Source organism: Dromiciops gliroides, chromosome 3 (genome assembly GCF_019393635.1).
Source record: "Dromiciops gliroides isolate mDroGli1 chromosome 3, mDroGli1.pri, whole genome shotgun sequence".
NCBI lineage: Eukaryota > Metazoa > Chordata > Mammalia > Microbiotheria > Microbiotheriidae > Dromiciops > Dromiciops gliroides.
The window spans coordinates 546,550,679-546,572,514 of NC_057863.1; the positions used below are offsets into that span (position 1 = coordinate 546,550,679).

At 47.1% G+C, this 21,836-nt stretch overlaps 1 protein-coding gene across 10 annotated transcripts in view; it reads right to left on the bottom strand.

The window, feature by feature from the left end:
* Positions 1 to 21,836, bottom strand: part of GDPD5 (glycerophosphodiester phosphodiesterase domain containing 5) — a 181,352-nt gene that overhangs the window by 127,835 nt on the left and 31,681 nt on the right. The window contains exon 2 of one of the 10 annotated variants that reach the window (XM_043992787.1): positions 18,980 to 19,074. The exons of 8 other annotated variants lie outside the window; for them this stretch is intronic. The gene's annotated coding sequence lies outside the window, so the exon portion shown is untranslated. Of the gene's footprint in view, positions 1 to 8,025; positions 8,045 to 18,979; positions 19,075 to 21,836 lie in introns of those variants that run through there. One more of the 10 variants, XM_043992790.1, reaches the window with a different exon arrangement.

Consider the following 21,836-nt stretch of genomic DNA (forward strand, 5'->3'; position numbering starts at 1 on the left):
TCTCCCTTCCAAGCTATGTCCAGGGTGTAGGTACAGGCTGAGTTGTGGCCAAACTAAATCCCCTATTCCCTCTACCCTCCCCTGAGGTGTTCTCATTTTCTCTCTCTCTCTCTCTCTCTCTCTCTCTCACACACACACACACACACACACACACACACCCCATTATTCCTTCCTGAGCAATGCTCCCTAAACTAATGGATCAGAGAAAACATGCCCCACCATCTTCCCCAGGAAAGGAGAGAGCTGAGCCAGCAAACCTGACTTTTTCCAGAACCCAAGGCTAGTACTGGACTTCCTTGCCATAGGAAGTCATTCCTTCCTTCAAAACTATTCTCTGGGAAGGTCAGGAGGAGGGGAGAAAAGATTGGGAGGAAGCAGAAGACAGTGGGGGAGTCCCATCAGCCTGACTCCTTGCCCCCCCCCAAGCTGACACACATAGACACTACCCCACCCCTCTCCCCTTTTCAGTAAAACAGCTCTTTGGTCCTGTCCCCTGGGTCTTTGCTTCTCTTTCCACCCTCTGTACATACCAGCCTCCTTCATGGAGTGGGAAATCTGAGACCTTGAGTAGTGGATCTATCCCCAAGTTACCATATCACCTCCAATAAGTCATTTCCTCCCTGTTCCCTCCTCTCTAAAGTAAGGGCATTGGACTAGCTGATCTCTAAGCTCAAATGTTCACTGAGAAAGTCCAGAGAGGAAAGAGAAAAACACGCCCTCCTCTCTTCCGCCCACCCCTAGATAGATAATCTGGGTTCCTCCTTTCCTGAGACTCAAGGCCCCCAATAGAAATTCCTCCCTGCTTCATTCCTGACCCATCCACCTCCTCCCTGCTGCCTTGTCTCACTAGGGGTGAGTCCTCATGCCAAAGCCAATGCTGACACCTGTCACCTAAACCGTACCCCCTTCTGGCTCCATTCATCATTCATCCCTGCTCTCTCAGGCATCCTGGAAATATCCCTCTCCAATGGTTCCCTCCCCCCAGGCTAGAGGCAGGACTAGCTCTCCTTCATCCTAAAAGTTTCTTTTCCTTTATCTCGTCATCCTATCTAATTACTGTCTGTCTCTGTGTCTGTCTGTCTGTCTCTCTCTCCCAAAACAGAAGAGTTGACATTCACTGCCCCCATTTCCTCACTCCTCAATTCTTGCTGTCTCTAATAACTCCATTCTCACTAAATCTGATGGAGTTTTTTCAGGCCTCCCCATCCCTAGCCTCTCTGCAGCACTGGACACTGGGGACTCCCTCTCACCTACTTGATACCCTCTCCTCCCATGACTTCCATGACCCTCGTCTGCCATGCTTCTCCTCCCACTTCTCTGACTGCTCCTGCATCAGAGAATCGAAGAACTCCAAGGCCATCAGGTACAACATGACCCTGCACAAGAGTCTCCTCTGCAACCTATCCAAGGGATCATTTTGTCTTTGCTGGAAGACATCTGTCCCCAGAATACCTGCCTCCACCTCCAGCCTTTTCCTCACTGCACTATGGGTTGGACCTCAAACTGGATCACTCTCCATGCACCCATTTTTGTCCTGCCCTTGTCTCTTTTTCTTGGACCTTTCCTAATGGCGCTCCCTCTTGTCTGGAATGGACTCTTCACCTCACTCCCCTTGTCTCCTTCTGTTGCACTTGCTTCCTTTCTCCAAAGTCCAGCTCAGGCAGGACCTCCTCCATGAAGCCTTCCCTGATGTCCCCAATAAAAGTGACCTTGCTGGGGCAGCTAGGTGGCACAGTGGATAAAGCACCAGCCCTGGATTCAAGAGGACCTGAGTTCAAATCTGGCCTCAGACACTTGACATGTACTAGCTGGACAAGTCACTTAACCCTCATTGCCCCACTCCAAAACCAAAAGTGACCTTGCCTCCCCATCCTCACAGCACTTTGCCTGAGTCTCTCTTCTCTGATGACATTTTCTCTTGTGTGCTTTTCCTCCATTAGATTATAAGCAACCTGAGAACAGGGCTGGCTCTTACCTTCGTACTCCTGCATCTAGGATGTGTCTTTACAGGGAGGAAATCCAGTAAATCTTTCTTGACTTGAAGGAGAAAGCCCTCCCAGCTTCGGCATTCTAAGTTCTAATGTTCTAAGATGGCCAAGCTAAGGACCCTTTCCCTCTCAGGAGCCAGTGGTGCCCAAAAGATCCCCCCTTACCTTGGGACTTCCCAGTCTTGGCTTAGCCAAAGCCAAGTCTGTATCTCTCGGGCAGTCCTGAGGGGTGGGGGCAGGATAGGGAATCTGAGGGGAGAAGGACCAATGCAGATGAAGAGCAGACCCCGAGTCCTTGAGTCTGGAGACAGAGAAGGGGAAGGAGGGCTGCACTATCCAAAACTATACACAAAGCACATGCAAATGAAAGGCTGGGTGAGCCTTCTGTAAAACACCTGGATCCCTAGACAGAAGCGGGGAGAACCTAATGTCATGGGGGTCTGGTACCTGTGTAATCACCGTCAGCCTTCTTAGCAGACACAACCTTTCCATGAGGAGGACAGTGAGGTAGTGCCTTGGAGAGAGACTACTGGGCACGGATGGACGTTCTCCAACTGGTTCTGGCCAGCTAGCCAGGAGGCGGGCAGGAGGCATCCAAAAGGGCCTTTCAGCTTCCACTGCCTGATCTTGAGAAATCTCAGAGATTGCCACTCATGGAGTCTCTAACCCTCGAAGTGTCAAAAAGTAGGGAGCCTGAGCCCAGGCTGGGTGAGATTGAGTCTAGTACTGATGTCCTAAGGAGTAGGAACCCAGCCCAATGGAGTTACCTAGCACCAACTTTGGAAGTGAGAAGGGAGGGAGGGAGGAAAAGAGGGAAAGATGAAGAAAGGAAGGTGGAAGGGAGAAAGGATTTAAGTGCCTACTATGTGCCAGGCATCATGACAACAACCTTGGAGGGTAGATGCTATTATTATCATGCTTATTTTACAGTTGGGGAAACTGAGGCAGAAAGCATTGACGTGACTTGCCTGGATCACACAGCTAGTAAGTGACTCAGTCCTAATGCTCACAGCCCAGTGCCAAGTGCCAAGTAGTTTGTGGGACCAATGCAATGGAGGAACGTATTGAGGAAATATTTATCTATTTGTTTTTGCTCTCTGCATCTTTGAAGTAAATATCTCTTTGTAAAAGCTAATATATTAAGTGGCTAAATGGACCTGAGGTGCCTGCAATGCCTGAAAGGGAAGGAACACAATCAGTGGGGCCTATGTCAAGGGCAGGCAAAAAGGTACACTGACAAACCCCCAGGTTACCCTGGGACTGGGGGGTGGGGGGTGGGGACAATCTGCCTAGTTCTGGGAAAGTAAACCAGGGCATTACACTGGAATGACCCACAGGTACAGCAGGGGAATGGCCACATAACGCAGATCATAGATGAAGCAGATGATAGGGACCACCTTTGAACCCAGGTCCTCTGAGTCCCCTGCACCCCAATGACTTACATGACGGCCGGTTTTCTTTCAGCTTTGGGATTCTTTGGGAATCACTTCATTCTTTCAACAAACATTGACTGAGTACACCCCATGTTCAACAGTAGGAGAGATTCAGAGATAAAGATAAACTGGTCCTTGACCCCCGAAAGCTCAAAGTCTTGGTAGTCTAGGCCACAGAGGGGAGAAACAGGACATAGACACAAATAACCACAATGCCAGGCAGATTGTGAAATGGACCCTCAGAACTAAGGGAGTTCATTGTGGGCTGGGGAGAATCAAGGGAGGCTTCTCAGAGGAAGCGTTGCCTCTGTTGGGCATTAAAGGATAGGATGTCAACAAGAGGAAATGGGGGAGGGTAGAGGGGGATAATAATAATTGATCCTGTCTTTATAGTACTTTAAGATTAACAAAGCATCCTTCCCATTTTATAGGTGAGGCAACTGAGGCTTAGAAAAAGTCAAATAACTCGATCTTATAAATCAAAGAGCCAGCACTCAGGGGCAGCTAGGTGGCACAGTGGATAGAGCACTGGCCCTGGAGTCATGAATACCTGAGTTCAAATCCGTCCTCAGACACTTAACACTTACTAGCTGTGTGACCCTGGGCAAGTCACTTAATCCCAATTGCCTCACTAAAAAAAAAAAAAAACAAAAAAAAAAAACCCAGCACTCAAGCCCAACTGTAGCTACCCTGACTTGGAGCCCAATATTCTTTTCCACTACACCATCCAAATTAGGCAGCAAAGTCAGATCAGACCAGATGCTCCCGTATCCTCTTCCCATCTTCTTACTCCATCCCCACCCCTTCTAGCATCCCAATCAAAGAAGCAGAGATTTTGTAAGATGCCAACTCATTGTTAAAAGCAAAAGGAAAGAAATCCCAGGCCACTGCTCACCCTGTCCCAAAACAGGGGCAAGCCACCAGAGAATCAACATTCCCAGGCCCCAGCCTGACTCGCCCTCTGATTTCTTTTGGGGCCAACTGTCTAATTTCTTCTAGGCTCTGGGCGGGAGCTGTTAGTGTATGTAATTTTGTGGAAGGTGGGGAGCAGGAAGGTAGACAGGAGCCCTGAAAAGGAGGGTAAAGGAAGCCTTTCAAAGACAAGGTGCCAAAAACCTGAAGACCTGTCCTAAGGGAATCTCCAGGATTCTCTTCCCTCCACAAACCACTGCTTTGTGAGCAGGTTAGTAAAGCAAATGAATGCACTCAACATCACACATTTTGTTAGCTACCCCCGAGAGAGAGGCACAATGGTAGGCACAGCACTGGACCTGGGGTCAGAAAAACCAGGGTTCCAATTTATTTTCTTTCTTTTTTTTTTTTTTGCAGGCAATGGGGTTTAAGTGACTTGCCCAGGGTCACACAGCTAGTAAGTGTCAAGTATCTGAGGCCGGATTTGAACTCAGGTACTCCTGAATCCAGGGCCGGTGCTTTAACCACTGCACCATCAAGCTGCCCCCAAGGGTTCCAATTTCTTGCCAGACTTACTAGCTGTGTGATCCTGAGCAAGTCATTTGCTCTTCTTGGGCCTCAGTTTCCCCTAAGGTACCTTCTGGTTCTGAATCTTGATACTATAATTCCCCACACTTCTACACTTTCTTCACCAAGGATTTCTTACTGATTTTTCTCCTTTTCTACCCCCAACATCCCTATTTTCAGGGGACAAATCAGGGCATTGCACCACCAACTCCTCTGATTTAGAATCTCTGTCCTGGCCCTCATTGATTTGCTCTGATACTTTGAAGCTGTAAAATGAGGCAGTCAGAGAGTAGATCTGTTTCCAGTTCTGATATTCTACGTTCTAAAGGCCTTCACATGTGCTACAGTTCCTGTAGCTCCAACATTCTAAAATTCTGATCGAAGACCTTTAAGCTGATCACACTGGGATGAGGCCCGAGTCCTCCTTGTCCCCAGGAAGCCAGACTGATATGGTATATTTAGGTCCAAACTCCAGCAGCTTTCTTCCCATGGTAGAGGTCTCATTTCTGAGGGAGCCAGGGAGGTAGAGAAGTATGAGAAGTCTAACTGAGTTTCACAAAGAACAGGGCTAGAGAGGAGATGCTAACAAGAAAGAAAGAAAAGGGAAATTGTTCCCAGAAGTCAGCTGGCAACTGCCCAGTCTACATGGGGACCAACACTGTGAGCCAAGTAAACCAAGTTCTAACCTTCTGTTCTTCTCCAACAATAAAAAATATGCATGTTCTATCTAGCTTAGGTTCTGTCAGGTTAGGGGTTAAACAAGACAGTAGGCTCTTTCAGTTGTGATATCCTAAGGCCTCTCCCAGCTCTGACATTCTGTCTTCTAAGCCTTTCCCAGCTTTGACATTCTGTGTCCTAAGACCCCTCCCAGCTCTGACCTTCCCTGTTCTAAAGTCCTTCCCAGCTCTGACATTCCCTGTTCTAAGGTCCTTCCTAGCTCTGACCTTCCCTGTTCTAAGGTCCCTTTCAACTGTTATTGTGTTCTTTATAGTCCCTTTCAAAACACACACCTGACTTGGCCTATGACTTCCTGAGTCATAGGGGAAGATCCAAGTCTCAGAACCATTGGCACTCAGCTCCCCAAAACACACACTCCCATCAGAAAGCTCACATTGTCTTTTCCCTATACTCCTGCCTCTATGGATACAACATTTGAACTTTTTTTGTAGTGCTGTCCTTAAAATTCTCCTGAGAAGTCAACACTTGTTCCCTGCATCCTCAACAGTTGTGGTGTGTTAGAAGGAGTCTTGGAGTTAAAGGGCCTGGGTTCAAATCCCGCCTTCACCACTGTGGATCCCTGGCAAGTCATTAAGACTCAGGTTGCTCATCTCTACAATGACAATAACCCTCACATTCCCTATCAAGCAGTCAGGTGGCACAAAAGATAATGGGTTGGGCCTGGAGTTAGAAGACCTGAGTTCAAATGTAGCCTCAGACACTTCTTAGCTGCATGACCCTGGGTAAGTCACTTAACCACTGTCTGCCAAAGTTTCCTCATCTGTAAAGTGGGGAGAGTAACAGCATCTACCTCACAGGGCTGTTGGGAGGATCCAATAAGATAATTCAGCGAGGTCCCAATTAGTAAGAATAATGAATCCCCTGAAGTGGTCGAATGTATTTAACTTCCACTGTTTGAAGTTATAATTACAGAGGCAGCTGGGTGGCACAGTGAATAGAGCACAAGGGCTGGCATCACAAAGACCCAAATTCAAATCCAGTCTTAGGTACTTACTACCTATGTGATCTTTGGCAAGTCACTTAACTCCTGTCTACTTCAGTGTCCTCAACTACAAAATGGGGATAATAATATCATTATGTGGATAAAATGAGATATTTGTAGAGTACTTAACACAGTGCCTGGCACATCATAGGTACTTAATAAATTCTTTCTTTTTTCCTTCTTTCTTTCTTTCTTCTCATAGGACACATGCATTACAAATGTAAAGCCCTAGAGAAAAGTCAGGGATTAATAATCAGGCTGCACCTCAATCCTGGTGTGCTCACTACCTGATGAGACAGACCTCCAGGGGCAATCACAATACCAGTGGCAGAGGGACTATGGTCTCCCTTTTAAATCAATGTATTTATGTTTAAACACTGAGATTCTCACTCCCACTCCTTTTGGGGCCAGGGGGGCGGGATGATAGTGACTTTCCCTCAGGAAGGACATGAGGAAAGTAAGTCTCTGATGCATCCCCAGTGAGAGCCTTGTTGCTTGGGAAGCAAAATGCAACAACACCAAGTGTGCATGTGATCTCCAAAGCGGGCTCTCTAAGGGACAGTCCCAGAGAGATCTCCTCGTCCTCCTCCTCTTCCTCCTCCTCCTCTTCCTCTCCCACCCTCCTATCCTCTACACACATTTTCTGACCACATTTCACACTCCTTCCTCCCCGGTCTCCACCACAGCCTGATTTTGATGGGAGATTTCAGGCCTTCCAACTAATCTGAGTTAATAAGATCCCATGAGACAGGGTGGACGATGTCTGATAAGATCAGTCTGGTACTTAAGTCTCAGAAAGCTTTTCTATTCTTAGTAGCTTCAAACCATATCTTAGCTCCAGGGGGTTCTGGAGATCTTGGGCACAACCACCCCCTGGGAAATGGCTGGGTCTGCCTCCACTACAGCCGGGCTGTGGATGGGACCCTGGGCAAGTCCCTTCTGCCTCTCAGGGATCTGGGCAACTCTCTAAAACTGTAAACTGCCAAGAAGGAGCCAGTCTGAATTTGTATAGGCAGTTTCCTCCTAAAGAATCACAGGCTCAGTCTGTCTCTAGGCTAAATCCTAACTAAGGTTCTTTCAAGCTCTGACAATCTATATTCTAAGGTCCCTCCCAGCTCTGACATTCCGTGTTCTAAGGGCCCTCCCAGCTCTGACATTCCATGTTCTAAGGGCCCTCCCAGCTCTGACATTCTGAGTTCTAAGGGCCCTCCCAGCTCTGACATTCCATGTTCTAAGGGTCCTCCCAACTCTGACAGTCTATATTCCAAGGTCCTTCCCAGCTGTGACAATCTATATTCCAAGGTCCTTCCCAGCTCTGTTGTCCTAGGATTCCATCCTCTGACTCCACATTACCTTTAAAACAGTCCTAGATCAGTCCAGCAGTCACCAAGGAGAGCCCACCTACCAGAAGCCTGGTGTCCATCTCTTGTGCTCCTTCTACCTGTCTCAGGGATCCAGAGATTTCTTTCCACCCAGTTCTATCCTAACAACAAACAGGCCGGCTGGGGAACTAAATCGGCTGCAAATTCAGTCCGGGGAAGGGCAAAGGAGGACAAGCTCCCTCCCCAGGCAGAAAAGCTAAGGGGATTACAGTAATCCCGAAACTGACCGAGGCTGGAAGCCCTAGGCTCTGGGTAACAGCCTGGGCCCAACACTGCTCAGTTACAGCCCCAAGTGGGTCTTTCGGGGCTCCCCCCTTCCTGTCTGGTCATGATCCAAGCCCCTTTTCCTGGACAGGGGGATGAATTTGGGGCAGCTTAAGTAGATATGTGGCACGGAGCAAGTTGCTTTCCCTTTTTTGGGATCTGAAATAACATCTGTGTGGCAGTTTGCAAGTCTTAAATCTCTATATCAATGCTCGTTTTGTCATCCTCATCATGATCTGTAAGATGGAGATAATGGTCCATGCTACCTACATCACAGGGCTGGCGTGAAGAGCACTATATAATAAACCTCCCAAGGCCCTACTGACATGGGTGTCCAAAGTTATCATGTGACCGTCGGAGCACTCTCCACCCTCGCCCCCACCCCATGTGTTCACAACTGATAAGCTAACAGCCTCCCAGCTCCCCGCAGTTATCCTCCCTCCCAGGCGTATCTGCCTTTTTGTAGAGGGCAGCCTTGGAAAAGTAGAGTCCCCTAGGAATCGGGGCAGCCTGGTCTAGGTGGAAAGTGCTCCTAGTAGAGGATCGGGAGACCTGGGTCCAAGGCTTGATCCCACTACTTACTATGCCTCCTTCATTTTCTGGTGGCCAATTAACCTTCTTTTTGGTATCACCGCTCCTTGGACAGTTTGCTGAAGTGAGCCCTGCTTGGAACCATGTTTTGAAATAATTGAAGAGAATATAAAATTTCAGTGACAGGTGAGTAAAGATAATATAATCCCCCCCCAACCTCGTTAATAGATCACCCCCCCCAACCAATGCCAGGCTACACACCCTAGACCAGATGGTCTCTGAGGTTCCTGACCACTAGCTACCCCCTTCTTGTGATAACACATAGGGCCTTCCTGTCACATTCTTATCTGCCCATGATGTTCCCTGTGCCTAGAACACTTTACTCCTGTTCCTCCCTACTTATAGAAATCCTGCCTAAGATTATGGGCTCAGAGACCTAGAGCTAGGCCTCAGAGGCCATCTGCTCCATTTCCACCCCCCCCCTTTTTTTTACACTGGGTCTCCCTACCTGGCTCTGGCTGGAAGGGCAGGAATCATTCACATGCCTGATCCCACTATTGGTCAGCAAGAGAGCTTTGATCTGCCCGGTCCTCAGCCCTGGACCTTCTGACCTGCTCTTCTCCTTAAGCAAACCCAGTCCTGGAAATCCGTCATGCGGATGCCACACTCGGTGTGGAAAAAGGATCAGCTTAGCCTGCTGCAGAGCAGACCTCCCGAGGGCAAAGAGATTCACAGCCTCGGCCACCCCTTCATTTAACACAAGGAAACAGAGATGAAGTCATTTATAACCTATATATAACCTATATCCGATTGCTTGCTGTCTTGGGGAGGGCGGAGGGAAGGGAGAGAGGGAGAAAAATGTGGAACTCAAAATCTTATAAAAACGAATGTTGAAAACTATCCTTACAAGTAACTAGGGAAATAAATTTTAAAAAACACTCTTAAGAAGACAGAGATGAAGTGATCTTCCCAAGCTCACACAGATAAGGTGGAATCAGGGCCCAAGAGCCAGAGCTAGGGCGCTTTCCGCTGTACCACACTGCCCAAGACCCAGTTTAGTGGTGCAGCACATAAAGCACCGAGCCTGGAGTCAGGTTGGCAAGTCCTGAGTTCAAATACAGCCTCAGACAATGACAAGCTGTGCAACCCTGAACTAGTCACTTCTCCTCTGCCTGCCTCAGTTTCCTCATCTGTAAAATGGGGATTAATAATAGCACCCATATCCCGGGGTTGTTGTGAGGCTCAAATGAGATAATGTGTTTATAATTATTTATCGCAGCATCTGGTACACAGTTGGCACTATATGAGGGCACCTCCCCCCGCCTTTCTCAAAGAGTGTCTCAGATTCAGAAGGGGATCTTATATTAAGAGTGAAATGGGGGGCAGCTAGGTGGCCCTGGAGTCAGGAGTACCTGAGTTCAATTCCGGTCTCAGACACTTAACACTTACTAGCTGTGTGACCCTGGGCAAGTCACTTAACCCCAATTGCCTCACTTTAAAAAAAAAAAAAGAGTGAAATGGGACTTTAGGAGATTATCTAATCCAAGTCTGTCACTGTACAGACAGGAAAACTGGTCTCGGGGAGTTCAAGCGACTTACCCAGAGACAGACAGCGGAGGCCAGAGGACAAGGTCTTCTGGTCTGGCTGCTCTGACCTTGAATCTGACCTCCAGGCTCCTCTGGCTAGCCCAGCATACACTCTAACACTTGATAAGATATGGCTGTTCAGTGCTCCTTGAATATCTCATGCATCCTGGCCTGTCTCCCCAGCTGGCCCAAAGCGGGGGTGAGAGTTCAGTGCTTGACACACTCTCTGAGATAACCTGATTTAGGGAATTTAGGTGACCTAGCCCCATCCCCTCAATTTACAGATAAGGGAAACAGAGGCCCAGATAGAAGGAATTTGTCTGAGGTGGATCAAGAGCTGGGCCTGGAGTCAGGAAAACCTGAGTTCAAATCTGGTCTCAGACACTTTTGAGCTGTGTGACCCTGAGCAAGTCATTGAATTTCCAGTTGCCTCACTTTCCTCAACTGTAAAATGGGGGTAAATGTGAGGCTTAAATGAGATAGCACTTACATAGCACTCAGCAAGCACCTCATAAATGCTTGTTCCCCCACCATCACTGAGCAATTAAGTAGCAGAGCTGGAATTCAAACTTTCCATCCTTGTGCCGATTCTCAAACCTTTATGGTGGCCATCTCTGGTCGAGTCAGGCCCATCCTGGTGATCGAGTTCATTGTGGCACAGTGGAAGCTGCCACAATGAGAGACACAGAGAGGGGAGTTTGAATTTTGTCTTGGGCACCAGCAGTGCAACCCTCCATGAAGGGGACTATGGCACCTACTTCAGAAGCTTGTTTAGTTGTGAGAATGAAATGAGATAAGGCATAGACAGCACTCTGGAAACCCCCAAGCACTAGAGAAAGGAGAACTGTCATTGAAATGTCACCATTATTATGCAATTATCCTAACAACAATCTAATTCTCTAGAGCTTTTAAGGTTTATATAACACTTTGCGATCACAATGGTCCTGTGAGACAGGTAACCCAAGTATGAGAATCACCATTTCAGAGTTGGAGAAACTGATGCCTGTCTGTCTATATATTAAGTAAGCTGGGAGCAGGGCCAGGATTGGAACCCTAGTCTGTTGACTCCAGTGCAGTGCTTTCAGCCACAAGGGCAGAAAGAGGCCATCCACTCTCAGGTCAGTATCTCCCCTTCTTCCTCACCCCAAACACCAAGGGTCTATCTATCCCCTCCTGTTGAACTCCCAGCCACCACAGAGGCCCGCACTCAGGCCTAGCCTAAGCTATCATTCATTCATCCCCCACCTTCTCTTTTCCCCCTTCCTCAGGGGCTGTATCTTTCCCCTCAGCCACAGCCATGCTTCCTCCCCCTCAGACCTGCTAGGTTTTTTTAATGTGATGTTTCCATCAGTTTCTAGATCTTTCCCCACCCCCGCCCCCAAGATTTCCTGAGGCGAAGGACTATTTTTTCCCAGTAGGGCTCCTTGAGAATAAGGCTATATCCCCCTATCCCATCCCCATCCCCATCCCCATCCCCAGGCCCTTAACTTCAAACAGAGTCCCCAGGTCTCTTCCACCCAAGCCCAGCATGGAGGGGAAGCGGTCAATCCCTTGATGTCCTAGGCTACAAATGGGACATCAAGACCTGCTTGTCTCTCAGGCTGAGCACACGCAGAGCACCCTGTCTGGCCTACCATTTGCTCACTGGGGACACTCCAAGCCTAAATGAGCAGCTATCCAATTAGGGGAAGAAAATTAAGTTCCACTTTGGGCCTAAGTGACTTTGGCCACTTGCCTGGTCCTGTTATAGCTCCCAGGTCTCCCATCTCCCACCCTCCAGTGGGTCTTGCCTGGTCAAGGCTAAGAACCCCTGCACCCCCACCCCCAGGGATGATGTTTCTGGATCTGGAGGGGTTGGGGCCCAAGGGATTCCCTGCTCAGTGAGCTTTCCCCCCACTCTTCAAGACCTGGCTCTTGGAAACAGACTGGCCAGGGGGATGCCCAAGGACTAACCTCAGAATGGGGGAAGGTGGCTGAAATCCATAAACCAGAGAGGCCCAGGAAGAGCAAAGGAAAGCCTCTGAACCTTATTATTAATAACCCAGCTTAATAATTCTCTATATTTATATGAGGCTTTATGGTTACAGAGAGCTACATGAAATGACAGAATGTTGGAACTAAAATTCAAAAGTCAATCAAAAAAAGAAGAGTCAATCCACTATCTATTCTGTGTCTCATGTGTAGAACAATATAGACAGGTGTAGGAGAGACGCACATTGTACATAAACACCACCCCCTCCTCATTTCTCTTCAGAATTTCTAGACTTTAGCTAACATCTCATAGATACCCCTTCCCCCAGGAAGCTCATTCCACCCCTGGATCTCACATCCTGGAAGCCCCTTCCTTGGTCAGCTGCTTCCTTCCTCCCAGAGTCTCCGCATCAAGGAGGCAGCCCAGGTGACCCATCTCTTCATCTCTCCACAGAATTCCACTCCTGACCCCAGAGCCTTGACCCACCACGGCCTGCTCCCTGTTTGTATGTAGTGTCTTCCCCCACTGGAGTGGAAGCTCTGGGAGGACAGGGACTGACTTTCTTCCGGCTTGTATTTGTATGCCCAGGGCTCAGCACAGTGCCTAGAACATGGGAAGCCTGTAAGAAATGCTTGCTTGTTGACTTGTGATTTTTTTTCCCTTGGTCTGGACCTGTGAGCTGTCAAACAGGCTTTAAGTATCTCATCCTGTAGCAGTTGGGGGAGGAATGCAAAGACAAAAGTGGAGCCAGTCAGAGGCAGAAAAGCCTTCGCATAGGAGGAGTTGCCTGAATTCAGGCTCTGAAGGAAAAGTGGGACTCTCAGAGCAAAGGCATTGAGACGATAGAGGGAATGGTGTGTGGCTGAGGCACAGGTGGAAGACCAGATTGAAAACAATTCTCGTGTTCCTGCAGAAATCTTTTCCAGGCTAAACATTCCTAATTCCTTCAATTGTTCCTCACAGGATGACAGAAGGGACCTAGAAGGGACACCCATGGAAACAGTTAGGTGGCACTGTGGATAGAAAACTGAATCTGAAGTCAGGAAGACTGGAATTTGAATCCTGCCTCAGGCACTTCCTGGCTAAGTCATTCACCTCCTCAGCCTCTGTAAAAATGGGGATAATTATACCAGGGGTGTTGTGAGGACCAAAGGAGAATATGCATGAAGATATTGGCAAGCCTTAAAGCACTACATAGACATTATTTGTTATCAATTCCATCTGCACTATATAAACACTAGCTATTATTATCCATTCCATCCCGCTCATTTTATGGCTAAGGAAACTGGTGTCAGAAGAAGCTCCATGACTGACTGATCAGAAATAATTTCTAAATGACAACATTATGAAGACTACAAGTTTGAGGGTTGTAAGAATTCTGATCTGTGCAGTGACCAATCACAATGGCAGAGGACCCGTGACAAAGCGCGCTACCACCTCCTGCCTGAGAGGCTGCTGGACTCAGGCGAAGAACAAGGCCTTCGTTTTGGATGCGGTCAATGCAGAAAGTAGATTTTTAACTGAAACAAATTATTTCATAATGACTTAAAAATTAATGACTTGGGGGCAGTTAGATGGCGCAATGGATAGAGCACCGGCCCTGGAGTCAGGAGTACCTGAGTTCAAGTCCGACCTCAGACACTTAACACTTACTGGCTGTGTGACCCTGGGCAAGTCACTTAACCCCAATTGCCTCACTAAAAAAAAAAAAAAATAATGACTTGTCCAAGTTCACTTAGCTGGGAAGTAACAAAGGACTCTGACTCAAATCCAAAGTGCTTTCCGTTGTCTCCAATCCGTTGACCATCCAGATCGCCCTTATAGGCGTCAGCACCTTTTTGAGGGTGCAGTCTCTAGAGCTGCCCGGGAGGCTTTAGGTAGGCTGAGACCAAGACAGGTAGAAAATAACCATCACCCTCCCTAAACTATGTCTAAATGATGCACCACATGATGGAGTTAGGTTTTTTGATGACCATATCTCAAATGTCTTCAGTCCTCCCCTTCCCCCTAACACATTCTACAGCTGTAAATAACTGGAGGAAACCAGGCATTTAAACGTGGGCCTCCAGTTCCCTGTCCTGTTAGTGCCTCCTGCGGTTTAGGTCAAATTAGGTATTAGCACAAACAACTGGCCATTTCATCCTGGCTGTGGGAAAGAGGCGTGAATAATGTATGTTGTGGGCATTGTTCCCCAGCCTTCTGCGGGGAAACCTCTCCCCACAAACCCTTGCAGTACCCGGCCTTTCTTCTGTAAAGACGCATGAGGACAAGCAGAGTCAGTGGTATAAGGGGAAGAAAAGCACTGGCCTCAGAGGCCTGGCTCCTTCCAGGGTGGACTTTGTTGTCTGTAGTTTTTGTTCTGAGCTTTCCTACTCTGGCAGTCCGTTCCTAAGATCCTTTCCGCCTTTCACAGTCTATATTCTAGAAGTCCCATCTAACTCTGTGATTGCATTCTTTGTTCTAAGGGCCCTCCCAGCTCTGACATTCTGTGTTCTAGGGCCTTTCCAGCTCTGACATTGTACTTTTTGTTCCTACTCTGTCATTCATTTTTCAAAGGTCCTTTCCAGCCCTGTTTTTTTGTGCTCTAAGATCTCTTCCGGCTCCGATATCCTGTTTTCCAAAGTTTCTTCTGAGGCAGCTAGATGACAGTGGATAGAATGTAGGCCCTAGAGTCGGGAGGGCCTGAGTTCAAATCCAGACTCAGATACTGGCTATGTGATCCTGGGAGAGTGACTTCATCCTGTTGTCCTCACTTTCCTCATCTGTAAAATGAGCAGGAGAAGGAAATGGCAAACCACTCCAGTGTCCTTACCAAGAAAATCTCAAATGGGGTCACGAAGAATCAGACACGACTGAAAAATGGCTCAACAAAAACAAAGTTTCTCCTAGCTCTAAGAGTTGGGTCGTCTCCTCCCTGTTCTGCCATTTACTACCTGCATGACCTTGGGAAAATCAACCTGCCTTTTCTGAGTCTCCTTTTCCTCACATACAAGAGGAGGAAGCTGGGCTGTATGATCTCTAAGGTCCCTAATGGATCTAAGTCCTATGATCTAATAGTCTACATTCTAATATCCATTTAAGCTCTGACGAGTATAATCTAGAATAATAATTATGACGAGAAGCAACATGGGAGAGTGGGCAGGGAGCTGGCCTCTGAATTAGGAAGGCTCAGATCTCTGACACATTCAGGCTGGGTGACCCTGGACAGCTCACTGAGCCTCTATGGGCTGAAGAGGAGGTGCTGATCCACACTGGGAGGGGATGGTCCACAAAGGGAGCTCCCTACACCAATGAAATAACAGGCTTGATTTTTAAACTGATCCATAAAGGTGCCTCTTGGCTCTAACAATCCAAGTGCTTTGGCCCCTTCCAGCTCTGGTATTCTAATTCAGCTCCATCCATGGATCTGAGCTCCCACAGGGAGGAAGGCAGAGAGGACTCCAGCGTCCCACTCTTGCCACAAGGCCAATGCCAAGCATTGTCCTAACAACCAAAGAGGGAACATATCCCCACCAGCATGAGGAATGATTTAGGGAGTTGAGAGGTTTATCCTCCTATTGCCAAGACAATTCCTTCTTATTGAGGTTGGTGTTCTGCTTTCACTGAAGTCATGGGTGGCTATGAGGCAATAGCGATACCTCTGAATAGTCACAGATATGGATGACCCTCATGACCCTTACAATTCCTGGCTCAGTCAGCATTGTCCAAAGTTGTCACCAATGGTCCAGGGCTGACTTAGGTTTAGGAAGTATCTAGCTTGATATCATAGATATTTTTTGGTTATTATTCAGTCGTTTTAGTTGTGTTTGATTCTTTGTGACCTCATTTGGGGTTTTCTCAGCAGATATTCAAGCGGTTTGACATTTCCTTCTCCAGCTCATTTTACAGAGAAGTAAACTGAGGCAAATGGGGTGAAGTGATTTGCCCAGGGTCAAAAAGCTAATAAGTGTCTGAGGCTGGATTTGAACTTACAAAGATGAATCTTGTGGACTCCATGCTTGGCACTCTATTCAGTGCCCCACCTAGCTGCCCACCAAAGACAGTAGTAGGTATGGCATAAGAATGATAATGGGAGACAACATCCAAAAAGAAAGCTAGGAAGAAAACTCATGGACTCCAATGTCTATAAACAAATGCACAAAGAATGGCTAACAGAGATGGCAAACCAGATGTCCTACACAAGAAGAGAAACCTAAACTCAAAGTCATCTCTGAGACTTGGTGAGAAGGACCAGAATAGCCTTTAAATTCTGGAAAGGCAGAGCCAATTCAAAGGAAACAGAATAGCTGAGGATGGTGGGAAAGAGAAGAGTACTTATTGACTATGATGTGAAAGACACTGTGCTAAGTACTACATGCATAATAAGATGCTCATGAGAAAACCCCAGGAATTCAAGAGGGGAAATATGGTGGAGAGCATCTGGGTGAAAACCAATAAAGGCAGAAATGGAAATGCTATTTTCCTCAAGATATAATAAATACTACTTAGACAGAAAGAAGAAACTAAAGCCTAGCATGTATCAAGAGACACTTCAAATATTCAGTCATCTACTTTCTCTATGCACAAAAAACTAAAACACTACAAAACAAAAGGCAGAGCTGCTGATAAACTACTGATTTGCCTTAATGATAATTTCTTCTTTCAAAAGATAGAAGAGGGAAGGGTGGGTGAAGCGAGAGGAGAGGGGGGGGGTGGGAGGAAGAATATCTGAAACTCAAAATTTAAAAAGAAAAGAATGTTAACAACAAATAAATAATAAATTTAAAGTGGGGAGCTAGAAGGAGCAGAAGTTTTGCTATTCTGAACCCAATTGTGAACATACCTAAAAATGTTGAAGCAGAAATTGGGGGGGGGGGGAAGCAGGGAGAACAAAGAAAGCCATGCATAGTCAGATATACATTCTACACATTTCAAAAGCAGATTTCAAAGAGTTGACAGAAAGGGTAGGTAAGTTTCAATAGCTTAACATTCTTTGGGGAAATTTGGGCCAAAGGGATAGGAAACTCAGCAAAGTACAAACTAGAAGACCCAAAAAATTCATAGGGAAAAAAGGGGGGAGCTGCCCAAAGAAAGCAGCTGGACAGAGATCTTAGGGACCAACTGAGATTTTTCAAAGATGTGAAGATGACAGAAGCCAGGGCAAAGAACAGAAGTTCAATGCCAACGAGTAGGACAGCCCTGCAAGTCCTTGGTCTGGGCTGGTATAACACAGCAAGAGATGAGGCTTCTGATGAACATCAAGGACAAAGAAAGAAGGTCTTTTTAAACCACTTTGGGAAACAGAGGAGAATCAAAGATGGGCCAGGACTGTCATTCCTGTCTGGTAGATGGGATGGTGATAACAGGAGACAGCAAGGAGATTAAATTTCTCAATTCCTGCTTTGCTTTTGTTAGCCCATCTGCGAAGAATGGTCCTTGGACTGGAAAAGACAGAACAAAGGTGATTAAAGAGGGATGATGAGCCAAAGATAAGTGAGGAAATGGCTTTAGTTTACTCCAATAAGTTCAAGTCATTAGACCGAGGCCAACTATATCTTAAGATACTGAAAAGCCAACAACGGGCAGGAGGGCTCAGCTGCCCTTAGAGGTCTCTAAAGATCTGGGAGAAGACACAGGCAAAGTAGAAATAGAAAAGGGGTAGAGTCCAGGCCAATAAGCTTGACTTGTCATCCTTCTAAAGTTCTAGTGCTTTTAAGAATAATAGCGGGTATAGAGATATATAGATATAACCTATATCAGATTACCTGCTGTCTAGGGGAGGGGGGAGGGAGGGGAGGGAGGGAGAAAAATCTGAAATTGTAAAGCTTGTATAAACAAAAGTTGAGAACTATCTTTACATGTAACGGAAAAAATAAAATACCTTATACATTTAAAAAAAAAAAAGAATAATAACGGGGGCAGCTAGGTGGCACAGTGGATAAGAGCACCGGCCCTGGAGTCAGGAGTACCTGAGTTCAAATCTGACCTCAGACACTTAACACTTAACTAGCTGTGTGACCCTGGGAAGTCACTTAACCCCAATTGCCTCACTGGAAAAAAAAAAGAATAATAGCAGCTGGGGCAGCTAGGTGGCGCAGTGGATAGAGCACCGGCCCTGGATTCAGGAGGACGTGAGTTCAAATCCGGCCTCAGACACTTAACACTTACTGGCTGTGTGACCCTGGGCAAGTGAAAAGACAGGACTCAAACTTAGATTTCTTCTCACAAAAAGTCTCTTTCTTTTATAACGTGGACTTACGGACCCCTTCTCAGAATGCTTTTAAATGCATAAAGTCAAATACACAAGATTACAAAGGAAACCTAGTATGTTGAAATGCAATTATCAAAGCATTTTTTTAGGGAGCGGCTAGGTGGCGCAGTGGATAAAGCACCGGCCCTGGATTCAGCCTCAGACACTTGATACTTACTTAGCTGTGTGACCCTGGGCAAGTCACTTAACCCCCGTTGCCCCACCAAAAAACAACAACAACAAAAAAAAAACATTTTTTAAAAAACTAAGTTCGTGGACCCCACCCCCAGCCCACGTGAAGAAGCTCTGTACTACAAAATGTAAACTCCACCACTGAGGGATGGTTTGTGATGATTTAGAAAGGAGAACAGGGATCACTAAAAGCCAGACTGACCTTGTTTCCCTTTTTGGCATGGGTGGATCAGGGGAACCCGATAGCTTTAATTCATGGAGATTCTAGAGAAGCATTTGATGTTCTCTTCTGGTTTACTGTGGACAAGACGGAGACAGATGGACAGATTTGAAACTGCTTGCTAATATCTCCTTCTTCGTTGACTGCTTTCTATCTGACCAGAAATGCCCAATCCTAAAGAAATCTTCGCTTGACCCTTCACGGGGGCTCACCACTGGAAGGGGCCTTAAAGAGTACCTAGTCAGCCCTTGCCTTACTACCTACTTTGTCATCCATGACCTCCAACCTGTATTCCATCTTGAACCCCATTAACACTGTTCTTTCAGTCACACCAATGCCCCTTGATCATCAAATCCAATGGCCTTTTTTCCTTTTATTTTTCAGGGAAAGGCAGCTGGGTTCAAATTCCTCCTGACACTTACTAGCAATGTGACCCTCTGCATGTTATTTAACTATTCAGTACCTCAGTTTCTTCACCTGTAAAATGAGTGCGCTTTGGATGTAATGGCCTCTAAGGTGCCTTCTGGGTCTACAGCTGTGTTCCTACGGTCATCCTCCTTGGCCTCTTTCCACCTCTACTTTGCCTTTGTAGACACCATGTTCATATGTTCTCCTTCCCCTTTCCCCGCCACCAGCGCCACAACTCATCAGGCTCCTCTTTGTGGCCCCTGATCACGTGCGTGCTCCCCAGAGCTCCTTCCCTCATCCCCTTCTTCTCTCTGTATTCTCTCCCTTGGCAGTCCCATTCATGCCTATGACTCCCAATAGCACCTGCAGGTAGATGATTCCCCGAACCTCCCTCTCTTCTGAGTGCAGATCCCCAACCCCAGACCAGTGGCTGTGTCTCACCAGCTTTTCTCCCTTTCCTCACTTTCTCCACATCTTGCTCCTAAACTGCAAAGTGCTCCATGTGTGTAAGCCATTGTTATTTGGCATCAGCAAGCATTCCAAAGATAAATATAAACCACTCCAGGATTATCCACTAAAACCTTTTCATAAAAAGGGGGGGGGGCAGCCATTCCAACAGCAACCTCAGATCCCAGCCTCTGCAGGGACTTCCCTGGGATCTGGCATGGTTCCTGGGGCTAAGGACTCCAGGGTTCCAAATCCCTCTTCCATCCATTATGGTCACCTCCGGTTTAGGGGCCCAGGCCTGTCCTGGTGTGACCAAGCCCCTGAACAACAGGAAGGACAAGATTCTTGGCTGGCTTCCTCTGCTGGGAAGGGGGCCAACCCCAAGCAGGGAAGCCCCAACTTTAGCTGACCCCATGGTGGGGTCAGGCCAGCCTTAACCCCTAGCAGACCAGTCAGTCCCCTGTGGAAGCCCCCCCTGTAGCTGTGGGAAGACAGCCTCTGCCCTTGTCTTCAAGAAGAGACCTTAGAGAACATCTAGCCCAACCTTTATTTCTGAGTTGAGGAAACTGGGACCAGAAAATGGAAATGACTTATCCAAGGTCACATAGCTACTTGGTGGCAGAACCAGGACAAGAGGTAAAGTCTCTTAACTCTCAAACTCTAATATAGTGTCCCCAAAGTCTTAGTGCATGTTTTTATTAATTAAAAAAAATTAAACCCACTAAGACTTTTGGGACACTGTACACTAAGCTGCCTATTTTATATAAAGTATAAAAATAATCCAAATGATCTTCCCATTCCCTGTCCCCCAACACACACACAACCAGAAAAATGAGGTGACACTGGCTATCAACCCTCCTCACTCCAATCACCAGGGGGCAGGGATCAGTGCTAGTAGAAGGCGTTGCAGAGAGATGGGAAACGGGGATGAGAGACAAGTGAGGATGTAGACCAGCTCATTAAGTCCCCTGGGCTGATACAGACTACAGGCACCAGGCCATGGTCTTGCTCTCCTGTCTCTAGCTCCAGCCAGACTCACTTCCGATCTCATTCTCAAGTTCCAAGGGAGGATGCCAGGAGAGTGTGACCGGCCCAAGATTGAGGCCTTGCTTTGTCCAGAGGGAGACAGCCGGCTGGTGGCAGCATCTGGGGCTCCCACAGAGGTGACCCCTGTTTGCCAATGCCTCTCACATTCATCATTCCAGCAGCTTCTAAGAGAAGCGCCACTGGGGAAGCAGGACAGGCATTCACAAGATTTCCATGAGGAATTTCCAAGACCAGTTCATTCAGCTCATACCTGAGCAGGAATCTTCTCTTCAATCCATCAAGAAAGAGTCTTTTCCTCCAACCCCCAGAGATTTCAGAGCTCATCCCAACAGCCTGCAGAAGTCACTGGGCTTAAATCCAGGGCCTGCTGCTGACTAGATAGATGTGTGACCTTGGGGCAAGGCCCTGCCTCATTCTGGGCCTCTGTGTTTTGGTCTGGATACCACACTTTAGGAAAAAGTGGTCTAAGACCTGGGAATGCTTAGTCAGTAGAAGAGAAGAATTAGGGGATACATGGTACCTGCCTCTGGGAAGTATTTGAAGGGAATAAAGTTCAGATTTGTTCTGCATGTACCCAGAGGCACGACCAAGAACAAAGGGCAGGAATTGCAAAGAGGCTGATTCAAGCCTGATTGAAAGACCAACTTCCTGACAGTGCCATCCCCAAGAGAAATGGGCTGCCTGCCTACCGAGGTAGAGGCTGCCTGCTTATTTAAAGATCTTTAAACAGAGGGAGGGAGGGAAGGAGGAGAGAGAAAGGAGAGAGGGAGAAAAAGAAAAAAAATTGCTAAGAATTTACTATGTGTTAAGAACTATACTAAGTGCTCAGAACACAGCTATAAGCAAAAAGAAAAGACAGCTCTTGACCTCAGGGAGCTTACATTCTAAAGGATGGAGTTGTTGTTGGGTCTTTTCAGTCATCACTGACTCTTTGAGA